This window comes from Staurois parvus, unplaced genomic scaffold (genome assembly GCF_062004578.1).
Source record: "Staurois parvus isolate SC_StPar_1 unplaced genomic scaffold, SC_StPar_1.0 ptg000031l, whole genome shotgun sequence".
Classification (NCBI taxonomy): Eukaryota; Metazoa; Chordata; class Amphibia; order Anura; family Ranidae; genus Staurois; species Staurois parvus.
The window spans coordinates 5,783,383-5,796,805 of NW_028317827.1; the positions used below are offsets into that span (position 1 = coordinate 5,783,383).

General features: G+C 39.6%; 1 protein-coding gene across 2 annotated transcripts in view; it reads right to left on the reverse strand.

The window, feature by feature from the left end:
• The window catches only part of CCDC148 (coiled-coil domain containing 148), a 309,952-nt gene that overhangs the window by 271,624 nt on the left and 24,905 nt on the right, over window positions 1–13,423 (reverse strand). The window contains exon 1 of one of the 2 annotated variants that reach the window (XM_089659740.1): window positions 4,048–4,165. The exons of the other annotated variant lie outside the window; for it this stretch is intronic. The gene's annotated coding sequence lies outside the window, so the exon portion shown is untranslated. Of the gene's footprint in view, window positions 1–4,047; window positions 4,166–13,423 lie in introns of those variants that run through there. 2 annotated transcript variants of the gene reach the window in all.

Sequence of the window (13,423 nt, forward strand, 5' to 3'; positions counted from 1 at the left end):
ATGTATTTTTAACTTGTATACCCTTTTTCAACAAAACAGAGTCAGGGGTCTACAAACTTTGGCCATGTATATCACTGCTAATGTAAAACAAATGCTTTCACCAAAGTTTTCTTTTCACACTATGGAGAAAGGACATAATGAAGGGCTGTCTAGGAACCTCACCCATTGATACAGGGTGAGAAAGGGGGGGGGGTGTATTTACATGGCTGATGAGCTGAAGGGTTTGAATGGGGGAGGGTGAAGGTCTTCACAGCCCAGTATGCTATCACTACACAAGGAATTTACAAGTAAACAACACATTGGATGCAGACTGAAAGCTTTCTGCCATGTTGGGAATGTTTATTTAATACAATTTCAAAAACTAAATTCCCCTGTGATAGAAAAAACTGTAATCATTTAAGGGGCACAAGATACATACTTTAAATACAAGGATTCACATCTACGTATGCCTGATCTATCCTCAGTCACATCACCCTGGATAGATCAGGCATATGTACAAGGCCCAAGTTTAAAGTTTGTGTATATGTCTTTGTCTTCCATTTAAAATTTGTTATGCATGCTATGCGGGCTCTTACACTTGGATCTATGAATTGTCTTCCTTCCTCTGAGATGCCATACAGACAATAGATCTGACAGTCTTTTCAAGGCTCATCAGCAAAGGATGTGCACAAGCAGGCGGATGGAAGGAACACAACTGGATGAGAAAACATGCTTTGTTTGCAAAATATGACAGACTAATCTGCTCTACCTTTAAACTACGAGTTAAAGCAGAGCTCCAGTCAAACCTACCAAAAATAAAAGTCAGCAGCTACAAAAGCTGCTGTATTTTAAAAAACAGCCACTCACCTGTCCCACAATCCAGCGGTGTACTCACCGCAGCCGGTTTCACCGGGCATGCTTGCTCCCCAGCGCCGACATTCTAAGTGTGGGTACCCGGCTTTGACAGCTTGCGGCTTCACAGCCGGGTGCCCGCTGCGCATGTGCAAGTAGCGCTGTGCCTTGTGATTGGTCCCAAAGTCTTCTGGAAATTGTCACGTGTCCCAGAAGACTACAAGGAGGGAGAGGGGAAGGACAACCTACACTTCTGATCGCCCAAGCAAGTGCTTGCCTTTATCCAGCCCTCGGAGCACTATTCCTCCCACTGACACCAATGCTCCAATGGCGGGGCACTATTCCTTCCTTCTGACACCAATGGAGGGGCACTATTCCTCCCATGGACACCAATGGTGGGGCACTATTCCTTACATTGACACGAATGGTGGGGCACTATTCCTCCCACTGACACCAACAATGGGGCACTATTCCTCCCACTGACACCAACAATGGGGCACTATTCCTCCCACTGACACCAGCAATGGGGCACTATTCCTCCACTGACACCAATGGCGGGGCACTATTCCTCCCACTGACACCAATGGCGGGGCACTATTCCTCCCACTAACACCAATGGCGGGGCACTATTCGTCCCACTGACACCAACAATGGGGCACTATTCCTCCCACTGACGCCAATGGTGAGGCACTATTGCTCCTACAATAACAAAAAGGAGTCATCTTGTAAACTTTATTTTACAGTGCAAACATTTGTTTTTGTTTTCTGCTGTAAGACCCTTTGACTGAATACATGTTGTAATTTTTAAACACAGAAAAATAAAAAAAAGAATAAAAGATTACAAAACAAAAAAAAAAATATTTTGTTGGTGGTCGAACTGTGAAACCTTCTGATATGGAAATATAGCTGTACTCAGGATAGTTGGAATTAAAGATGTACCAGGTAAGCATAATAAAATGGTCTCCAGCACACCTACACCACACCCCTCGGACCCTTTAATTGGGTGGTGTGGGCACAGGGACACCCTGCCAAAGGAAAACAAAAAACTACTACAAATGGCAGCTCTGGGCCCTCATTTTTACAATTGAAACTATCACATGTATCACAGACAGTAATCAGTTGTTTTTGTCTCCAATTGTTTTATTCTTTTTTGTTTTTAATAATTATTTTTCTCTTTTATTATGTTTATTAAATCTTTACACCTAGATGGAGGTGCCGTCTTGTGTCTGGATCTCAAGACCTAATCTGATAGGAGCTGCATCCACTTCACCTGGTGTTCCCTACCACCCTCCTGGCCTTCTTATGTGCCTCGTTAAATTATGGTTGGGTTCTAGTCAGCGCAATAGTTTATTCATTTTCTTTGGATGTCTGATCCACCAGTCACTCCCAGAGAGAGAAATACACCTGAACATACGCTGAAAAGCTTTCTGGCTGCCATGTAGCTGAAAGACTGCAATTATAATTTGGAAAAGCCAGTATAAAAAAAGAAAAGAAACTATGAATAAAGGCTCTTGTGGGTCTGACCAAATTATTTTTGTTAACTATTGATGGTCTGTATAACTGCGGATGTGGCAGGGGTGTGTACATACTGTCTACTGTGTCCTCTTTTGCATTAGAAAATGGGAGCATACATGACAGGCACAACTATGTCATGAAAAAAACATAAATACTACTTTTTCTAATCTTCTTTTAAAAATGAGAGGCCCTGGGGTGTCTCTTGTCTCACTGACCGGGAACAAGTATGCAGATCAAGAAAGTCAAAGTAGCAAGTTCTTATTTGGACCCTTTTTCAAGTTAGTGACAAGGTCAACATGTGAACCAGTAAACTAAGATTTTCAAAATAGAGGTTAACAGTGGAAAGCTCTATACCTCTCTCATGACAGGTTTTCTTTTACATAAGTATGGGACTTTACTAGGAAACATGAAACTGCACCCTCCCATTGCTGTAACACTGCAAATCAACAGCCCACAGACTCAGGGAAGATGTGGGAGAGGTACCTGCCTCAGCTGAAGAGCCACAGTTGAGGCAGGAGCCAATTCCGCCCTAAGCATTGCCAAGCCATCTACTGTGCAGTGCAGGACTGAGCTTTCAAATTGACAGCTCAATCCTCCAGATTACAGTGTGAAAATGTGTTTTAAACATGAGCATCGTAAAATTGTCTTTACTATAAATCAAAGGTGTCAGCATCCTTCCTAAATATTCTGTTTTTGGTGGAACAGTGCAGAAATGTGGAACACTTTAAGTACAGTAGATATGTAAGCCATGTATGGCTATGCTTAAGCTGAACATGGCTTTGACAATATATTGGTAAGTTAGATGTTGAAGTTTCTATCCTGATAGTGGAAACATGATGTTAGACCACACTAAAAAGTAGTACGAGAAGCAGGTTATGTCATATCTAGTCAAATTTCATGAAACAAACTAATGTTCTAAAACTTTTCTTCAACAGAACAACCATAAAAGCAGCCTTCTGGACTTTTAAACAGTGTTTTAGATATGATATATATTTTACTGGAGAAACAAAATATTGCTGGTTTGCCATTAATTTTTACACACCATGACAGTTTTTACGATGTAATCTACGACAAGCCGTCAGATTCCTGAATGAAACAAATTTTCAATGGACTAGAAGACTCCTCTGTGAACAGTAAAATGTTTATAGAACAAGACAATGCATACTGAATTCCCTACCTAGTTTAAATTCCGTTATTTGGAATAAACACTTTAAACTTTTACGGATCCTTTCAGTCACTTACCTCTATATAGGATTGTGTCTAAAAATGGGTATTACAATATATAATTTTTACATGATAGCCTTTATACATGTATGGGAGCTGGTACCTCCAATCCAATGGTGTTCAGCACTGAAGACAGCAAGGAGGGTTGCTCTGCACCCTATAGAGGCTTTGACAGATGCTCAGTGCCCTATTTTCCCCCTTCATTATTTGTTCACAGCTTCCCCAGTCAATCATCAATGGCTTCTGTAGAGCACTAAATTTTTGCTGTCTTAGAGTGCCAAGTCCGTGAACATGGCAAAGCTCTCTGAGCACATTAAAAAATGCCTATAGTTATACACATCTATGCTGGTCTACACAAAACTACAAGCAATTCAACATATATTATAGGTACTTTAATTCTCATTCCTCTATGAATTGTCCTAACCTACTGTCCTTCTGTGGAACTCTCTTTTCTATGCCATCAAGTAATCAGCATACCTCCAAGTCCAAAACCCAAATATTTTTCTTATTTTGGATTGAGTATGGAATGGTTAAAACCATAGTCAGGTTTTTGTCATCTGTGTCCCATTGCAGAGATCTTCCCTTATTTGAGCTGCAAAAACAAAAAAGAAGAGAAAATCTTCAAAGAGAAGAAATTCCTCGCAGACAGCTGTTACAAAAATAGGGCCCCCACTGTAAGCCCTTACTGTTCCCCTCCCTCTCCTGTTTTAGTGATAACTTAAAATTCTGGACTTCATAATGATTACCATGTCAAATAAAGAGAATTAACCTCCATGCTGTGGGCCTAGATATTGTGGATACCCACTGTAAGGGTTGCTTCATGTGCAATACCATCATTTTACTTTTTATATTTGGCTTCATATAGTTGTACCAGGAGAGTGAATTATGCAGATTCACACCATTGACATCTATATAATTTTAGGCTCCATCTCATATGATTGCAGAATTAAAGAATCTCGATCAATGTTTCCAATATCTAGCTGGACTGCTCAGACCTTTGGAAGTGATCCATCATGTGGAATGTACTCTACCACAATTCTAACACTTTTCTGTATGTGTTGTCTACCCACGCAGTATTATAGTGGTTTATATCCCAATAACTTTGTGAAGAAGGCCTTTTCATTATAGATAATGGCATCCCAGTCTTAGTCTGTAGAGTTCAATATTGAGTTGGCCCACTCTTTGCAGCTATAACAAGTTCAACTCTTCAGGGAAGGCTATCCACAAGGTTTAGGAGTGTGTTTATGGGAATGTTTGGTTTGACCATTCTTTGAGAAGTGCATTTGCCAGGTCAGACACTGATGTCATATGAGAAGGCCTGGCTCACAGTCTCTGCTCTAATTCTTCCCAAAGGTGTTCTATCGGGTTTAGGTCAGGACTCTCTGCAGGCCAGTCAAGTTCCTCCACCCCAAACTTGCTCATCCATCTTTATGGACCTTGCTTTGTGCACTGGAGCACAGCCATGTTGGAACAGGAAGGGACCATCCCAAAACTGTTCCCACAAAGTTGGGAGCATGAAATTGTCCTAAATGTCTTGGCTTGCTGATGCCTTAAGAGTTCCCTTCACTGGAACTAAGGAGCCAAGCCCAACCCCTGATAAACAACCCCACACTAGAATCTCTCCTCCACCAAAATTTACACTAGTGTGAAATCAACTTTACCTATAAATATTAGTATCTAGTTATATTGTGTACATTTAGGAAAGAATCCAGGTCTTTTTTAAAACAATCTACTGAGCTGGCCAGAACCAGCTCTTTAGGGAGTCTAGTCCATATTTTCACAGCTCTTACTGTGAAGAAGCCTTTTTGTATTTGGAGATTAAATCTCTTTTCCTTCAGACACAAAGAGTGCACCCTTGTCCTCTCTGATGACCTTAAAGTGAATAACTCTATATCAAGTTCACTATATGGACCACCTATGTATACATGCTGATCATATTCCTCCTAATCTCCTCTTCTCAAGAGAGAACACATTCAGCTCCTCTAATCTTTCCTCATAGCTGAGCTCCTCCATGCCTCTTATCAGTTTAGTTGCCCTTCTCTGCACTTTCTCCAGGTCCCCAATATTCTTTTTGTGAACTGGGGCCCAAAACTGAACTGCATATTCCAGATGAGATGTTACTAATGATTTGTACAGGGGTAAAATGATCTCTCTCTCTCTCTCTCTGGAGTCTATACCTCTCTTAAAAGAAGTTTGGTTTTGGTCAGAAGTTTAACTGTCAGATTTAAAAGTTGCATTGTGAAAACCTTAAAAAGATTAGTGTTTTAAGTAGCCCACTTTCAAATAGTATAAGCTGTTCTACCTAAACAACAGCTGAGCAGTGAAATCTGCATGCCCTACTGAAGACCATTGACCTTTACCTAGAGGTTTTATCACTTAAATTCCAACTATTTATGACCCATTTGTCCATACACTGAATCCCACTGGCCATGCCACCTGTACAACTGAAATTCCCTGCATGTATAAACAAGTAGTAGTAGTAATAAATAAAGACTTTTTCTAAATACATTTCTTTTTCATACTTCAACATGAAATACTCTTTTTCTTTAGCACAGTATGTGTTTAAGTGCCTTAGATATTAGGTTCAATTCACAAAGCCATGCCGCATGTATTATTTTCTGTAACAATCATTATTTTCAGCCATGTGTCTTTTCATTGACTCACATGCCTGAAAATTTGGAACATCATATTAAGCAATGATCTTGACGAATTGAGCCTTTTGCCTCTAGGGCACTCATATAAAGAAGGAGGATGGGGAGAGTAGAAACTACCATTGATTATTTTGGAGATGAAATGTATAATTTAGAAGTGTCCTGTTTAAGATGTATAAAATCACCCCAAAAGAGTCTGCAAATACCTTTAAATGTAAAGAAATTATCTTCTGTGTTCTCAAAAACTCTCAGTTACACCATTCTCAAAAGCTGCAAGTCACTTCGAAACCAGCATCCCACAGTGCAATGTGGTAATTTCTATGAAAGTCATGGACATTAACATGGCATCTTAGAGGGTCTCAGAAGTTATATATAAGGAGATGGATGCGAGATAAATTTCTGCTAGGATGTTTCTGTATCTTCAATAGTCTCCAGAACAAAATGTTTTGTTGGACATAGTGTTGTTGGTGGGTTTTCTGTCTTTAAAGTGGACTTTTCACTATATAAAAAGTAAATCTGTTGAACTACCATCCCTCTTCCTCTCACATAAATGCTTACTGGAGTTATATATTAAATTTAGTGGTGCACCAAAATTCTGGACCGCAATTGAAAATTCAGGATACACTTGGCAGAAAACCAAAAACAAAATGGACAGTGTTTAAAAAAACCCATATTTTTTATATATATAAAGTTGCATTATATTCGACTTTTTAATTAACATCATGAATTTAAATGAATATGAATTTAAAAACTACAATCCAGTAACATAAAATAACTTTTATTGAAAGTAATACACAAAAATTGGACAGAAAATAAAATAAAATTTATATCAAATTAAAAAACTTAAATAGAGGCGGTTTTGCATTGAAGTCAATGGGACGCGATTTTGCATTAAAGTCAATAGGGTGCGTCTTTGCATTGTAGTCAATGAGACACGATTTTGCTTTAAAGTCAATTATCATTATCGGCAAAACGCTGAAAAACCTATTTTCAGCCAATAATTATCAGCGGGCAATATATCGGTGCATCACTAATTAAGTTTATGTTTATGTAACATTCCTACCAGTTAGCTACTGAAAGTCCTCTAACAGTGAATTTATACTGCACAGCAGCAGCAGAAAAAAGCAGCATAAAAAAAAATGCTCATAGTAGCTTGTATTGCCAAATGTTTATGAGAGTGCATGGGCATTTGCTTTTATAAGCATTTTTTTTTCTCAAAACATTCCCCTATGCTAATTTTTCGATGTAAACCTGAAAACACAGAATTCTCCTAAATGCCGGATTTATGCATGTTTATGAGCTTTTAAAGTTTTTTCTGCCTGAAAATGTCTCTCAAAATTGTACTTGTGATTTGTTTTTTCTGTCTCTAAACTCTCCTCTTGAAATATGCCTCTAAATGCCCTAATGTGCATGGATACTAAGCAGAAATGATAATTAAATTACATGACATACATATGGTTAAAAGAGGGAGCAATTACAAATCTGCATATAAAATATTTTCATGAAAAGATAAAATAAGAGGCAAAACAGCAAGTAAAATTTCTCATCAAACCTAATTTCGGGGGAAAGTTATGATAGCTAAAAATAGCTATAGTGATCATTTCCTTTTAAGTTCTACAAAAAAGAGAATAAAAAAGTAAATCGATCACAATCAACTTAGGCTATTGTTCTGTACTGCTATCCCAGATACCTATTGAAGTACACATAAGAAATTAAAGTTTGGAACTTTCAAGGTACCATTGGTCATAAAAAGATCAAAATGTATTACAAAAGGGTAACAACAACATCAGGCTGGTTGTAATTCAATAAGATTGAATTCTAACCAATCTAATGATGTTTTTAACCTTTTGTAATACATTTATGAAAAAAAATCTTCAAGTGCTGTGATGTTTTGATTAACAATGGTATCCTGAAAGTCCCAAGTTTAAATCCTTATGTCTGCTTAATTTTCTTTTAAAGCCCCACTTCAGGATAATCCACCCACCTCCCCATCTCTAAGTAGTCAAAAAAAAAACAATCCTAGTCAAAAAAAAAAATCCTATTCAAAAGCCCTTTTTACTTACCTAAACCAGCTGTTAATGTCAACATGACCTGGACACTTCCTATTGGATGTCCTCTTAGGGAGGGTCCGCTTAGGATCCAGAAAACTACTGACATCAGTGTAGTGAAAAGAAGGGAACAGGTGGCCTCAGGCACCTTCGCAGAACTGGCTTAGCGGTCTTCCACACCCAGAATTGAACAAATCAGTTCAGAGGTTGGTGATTTTTTTGTTCCTGGAAGCCTGGCAGATGTTAGACAAAGCCTGGTGACAACCATTTCTTAACTTCGCCGAGTTCCAGCAAAAGCTCATGGTCCATGAGCAGCTCACGTCTATACTTGAGGACGCTAACAATAAAATCTAGAAGGTATGGGACCCTTGGATAACCTATAAAGCCTGCCTTAGTATAGATCATACCCTATATTCACATTATAATACCTACAGTTTACCATTCAAATGCCCAGCTGCTGGTCCGCACGGGCCCATTCCTCCCCGCCCTTTCCGATCCCCCCATCAAGTACCCCCCGCCCAGTTCCTCTCCTCATCCATGGATTTTCTTATTTTTTCCCTTTCTGATGCTTATAATCATGTCTACTCTCCCCCCTTGCCCTAGAGCCCCTACTGTGAGCTAAATGGAACTTTCCCCACCTTCTTCCAAAAGAGCCGCTCATAATTATCGATGTGGAGCACTCCCCGCTGGCATACTCAGTATCCTTACTTCCTTCGCTGGCTACGGAACTCTAGGTGGAGACTTACTAAAACCAGTGCACAGAGAATCTGATGCAGCTGTGCATGGTAGCCAATCAGCTTCTAAAAGGAAGCTTTGCCAATAAAACCTAAAAGCTAATTTGGTACTATGCACATCTGCACCAGATTCGGTGTGCACCAGTTTTAGTAAATCTAACCCTAGGTGTCTTGAAGTCTCCTGCACTTTGCCACTGTCCATAGCTCTTGTTGTAACACTCAAGTATACCTTAGCAATTTTGCCTCGGTTCGACTTTTCTTGGTCATACTTCATTTATATGCTCTTGCTCTATTCGTAAAACTTAAAAAACCTAAAAAAAATCTTGTGTGAAACAAAAAAAAGCCTGTCAGGTTGGGTTGGGGCGGGGGGGGGGAGGGTTTCTTTGCCCAGAGTGGGTCTTTAAGGTTATAAGGGAACACACGTCTTTTTCAAAATTCTAAGTACATACAGGTGAAACTCAAAAAATTAGAATATCGTGCAAAAGTTCATTTATTTCAGTAATGCAACGTAAAAGATGAAACTAATATATGAGATAGACTTATTACATGCAAAGCAAGATAGTTCAAGCCATGATTTGTCATAATTGTGATGATTATGGCTTACAGCTCATGAAAACCCCAAATCCACAATCTCAGAAAATTAGAATATTACACGCAATCAATAAAACAAGGATTGTATATAGAACAATATCAGACCTCTGAAAAGTATAAGCATGCATATGTACTCAGTATTTGGTTTAGGCCCCTTTTGCAGCAATTACTGCCTCAATGCAGCGTGGCATGGAAGCTATCAGCCTGTGGCACTGCTGAGGTGTTATGGAAGACCAGGATGCTTCAATAGCGGCCTTCAGCTCTTCTGCATTGTTCTGTCTCATGTCTCTCATCTTTCTCTTGGAAATGCCCCATAGATTCTCTATGGGGTTCAGGTCAAGCGAGTTTGCTGGCCAATCAAGCACAGTAATCCCACGGTCATTGAACCAGGTTTTGGTGTTTTTGGCAGTGTGGGCAAATGCCAAGTCCTGCTGGAAAATGAAGTCAGCATCCCCATAAAGCTCGTCTGCGAAAGGAAGCATGAAGTGCTCCAAAATCTCCTGGTTGACGGCTGCGTTGACCCTGGACTTAATGAAGCACAGTGGACCAACACCAGCAGATGACATGGTTCCCCAAATCAACACAGACTGTGGAAACTACACACTGGACTTCAAGCATCTTGCAGTGTGTGCCTCTCCATTCTTCCTCCATACTCTGGGTCCTTGGTTTCCAAATGAGATGCAAAAGTTGTTCTCATCAGAAAGGAGGACTTTGGACCACTGAGCAATAAACCATGTCTGTTTTTCTTTAGCCCAGGTAAGACGCTTCTGACGTTTGTTGTTCAGGAGCGGCTTGACAAGAGGAATACGACATCTGAAGCCCATGTCCAGGATCCATCTGTGTGTGGTGGCTCTTGATGCACTGACTCCAGCCTCAGTCCACTCCTTGTGAAAGTCCCCAACACTTTTGAATGGCCTTTTCCTGACAATCCTCTCCAGGCTGCGGTCATCCCTGCTGCTTGTGCACCTTATTCTTCAACACTTTTCCCTTCCACATACCTTTCTATTAATGTGCTTTGATACAGCACTTCGGGAACATCAAACTTCTTTTGCAATTACCTTTTGAGGCTTTCCCTCCTTAACGAGGGTGTCAATGATGGTTTTCTGCACAACTGTCAGGTCTTTCCCATGATTGTGATTCCTACTGAACCAAACTGAGAGACCATTTAAAGGCTCAGAAACCCTTTGCAGGTGTTATGGCTTAATTAGCAGATTAGAGTGGGACACTTTGAGCCTAAAATATTGCACCTTTTCACAATATTCTAATTTTCTGAGATTGTGGATTTGGGGTTTTCATGAGCTGTAAGCCATAATCATCACACTTATGACAAATCACGGCTTGAACTATCTTGCTTTGCATGTAATGAGTCTATCTCATATATTAGTTTCACCTTTTAAGTTTCATTACTGAAATAAATGAACTTTTGAACGATATTCTAATTTTTTGAGTTTCACCTGTAGGTGTGAACTGGGACTGACATGCAATATTGGTTTTAGGTTTCAAAATCTTTTTTTCCTGACAGATATAAATGGTATGTGTTATTTCTAAACAAAAGGATCAGGTGTTCACACGTAGAAAAATAGTGACTGATTTTGAAAGTGTTTGAACAATGGTCAGTGTTATACCTCCAGCCCAGCAGTATGGAGTTCTTTCTGCACAGCACAATGGTTCCTGGCTTGTCGACATGACACTATTTAACACAGGGGACACTATTATATTACTCTTTGTGGGCAAGTTTTTTTTCCTTTATTTTCAATTACAGGTTATGCATTTGCGCTTTTAACATTCAGTTGTGGCGGCAGCAACTAATTGCCTATTAATTGAAATAACTTCCATAAAACTATACACATCCCATTCGGCATGTCTTGTAATGGCCTGAGAGAGTCGGGTTCCTAATTGCCCATGAGACGGGAGCTCAATTACACTGATATCAGGTAATGGATTGATACAAGAGTTCCTCTTATAAAACAATGCCTGCCAGGGAGATTGGGCATGGATGGAAGTGCAGAGAAAATTTCCCTGTGTGTGGTTCTTGATTCTAATCAAGTACAATTTTCAGAACCGTCATAATTGTACTGAATATGGAAAGCAACCAGCATTATAATACATGGCCAAACTGGCCTTGTATATTTTAATGAAGTCTTAAAAGTAGACTTAAACCTGAAAAGGAATTTAACTACTCGATATATATATATATATATATATATATATATATATATATATATATATATATAAATGTCTTCTATATATCTTAGACTTACAGCTGGAGATTCAAAAATCCGAAATGCCGAAATCCGCCTGCTTATATAATATGTGGCATCCTGACCTGCCTGCACTGACTAGTGAGGACTGGGAGGAAGAGTCCAGCAATATCTTCCCCAAATGATTTCAGCCAGAGATCACTTAGTTCAACTCAAGTTCCTCCATAGCGTGTATTACACTCTTCAGAGACTGTCAGCCAATTACAGTACTGGTCAAGCTAATTGTCCTAAATGTCAAGCGGAGGTGGATAATTTCCTATATATGGTCTGGTCCTGTACTCACATTCAGAACTTCTGGACGTGGTGGTTGCAGATATAAACATGGTCAGTGCTGTTCCTATTACCCTAGATCCTTTATTACTGTTGTTGGGAATAACAGAATCTTCATGCAACTTCTCACCAGAAACTGTTTTTATTTTATGCATCATACTATGCTAGGAAGACAATCCTCTCTAAGTGGAAGTTGGTGAACCCTCCAACAGTGTCAGTTTGGAAGTCTATGATAAATGCAGTCCTTCCTCTCTACCGGCTCACGTATATGGCTTGTAATTGACCTCAAAAATTCGGGAAAATATGGTCAGCTTGGGTTGATGCAAGGAACTTTACTTTTGACTAGTTGATGCATTGATTTTTTTCCTCTTCTCAACTTTTCTTGCTTCCCTTTCCCTCCCCTTCCTTTCCTCGCACTTTTCCTTCCTCCCCTCCATCCTTCCTTTTTTCCCCACTACTCTTTTTTTCTTCCTGTTTCCCTCTCATATTTGATTTGCAAGATCTTGGATATGATGATCTGTTATAACCTTATGGACATATTACTACTGAAGTGACATGTGACTGTCCAATAATGTCTGATTTGCTTCTTCTCTGTGCTACATGTGTAACATTGCACTATGTTTAATAAAATGTTGTTAAAAAAAAAACCCTGAAAAAGAATAAAACGCTGACAGGTAGGATTTTTAAGACAGAAGAGACCCTACTAGTCCCTTCTGTTATAAATCCTTCATCCTGCCTGTCTGCTTTTGTATACACTGAGCTGCGCTTGTGCTGCTCAGTGTACACTCATGGCACTGCCTTGTGCCAAGAAGATGTGACTCCCATGTGTATGCAAGGGAGTGATCTCATTGCAGACTGGCCAGTCAAGCAGCCATAGGTCTGGAACATGGAAAGAAGACCAAGAGAAAATGGCAGCACCCATGTATGGTGGGAGTGCTGACAGCGTGGCCCTGGAGGGTATTGCTTGCCAGAAATGTCTGCTATGATGTCCTAATATGCTGTGGCTAACAGCTCCTAGGGCCTCATTAAAAGATAAAATGGTAAAGGTTTCATTCTGCTTTAAGGATGTATTTTCATGGCTGAAGTTTATATCTGCTTATATCTGGTCTCATTGATACATCCTTTGCCCCATCATCAATATGATAATGACATTTTTATATAAAACTCGTTTTCTTTATATACATTATTTTAGACCACATTATGTCATAAATGGGATTTATGCTCTCTATACAACGCAACCAGATCATGGTTGGTGGGAGGGGCCAACAGGGTGCTGTACTCCGTTTTCAGAAAATGTC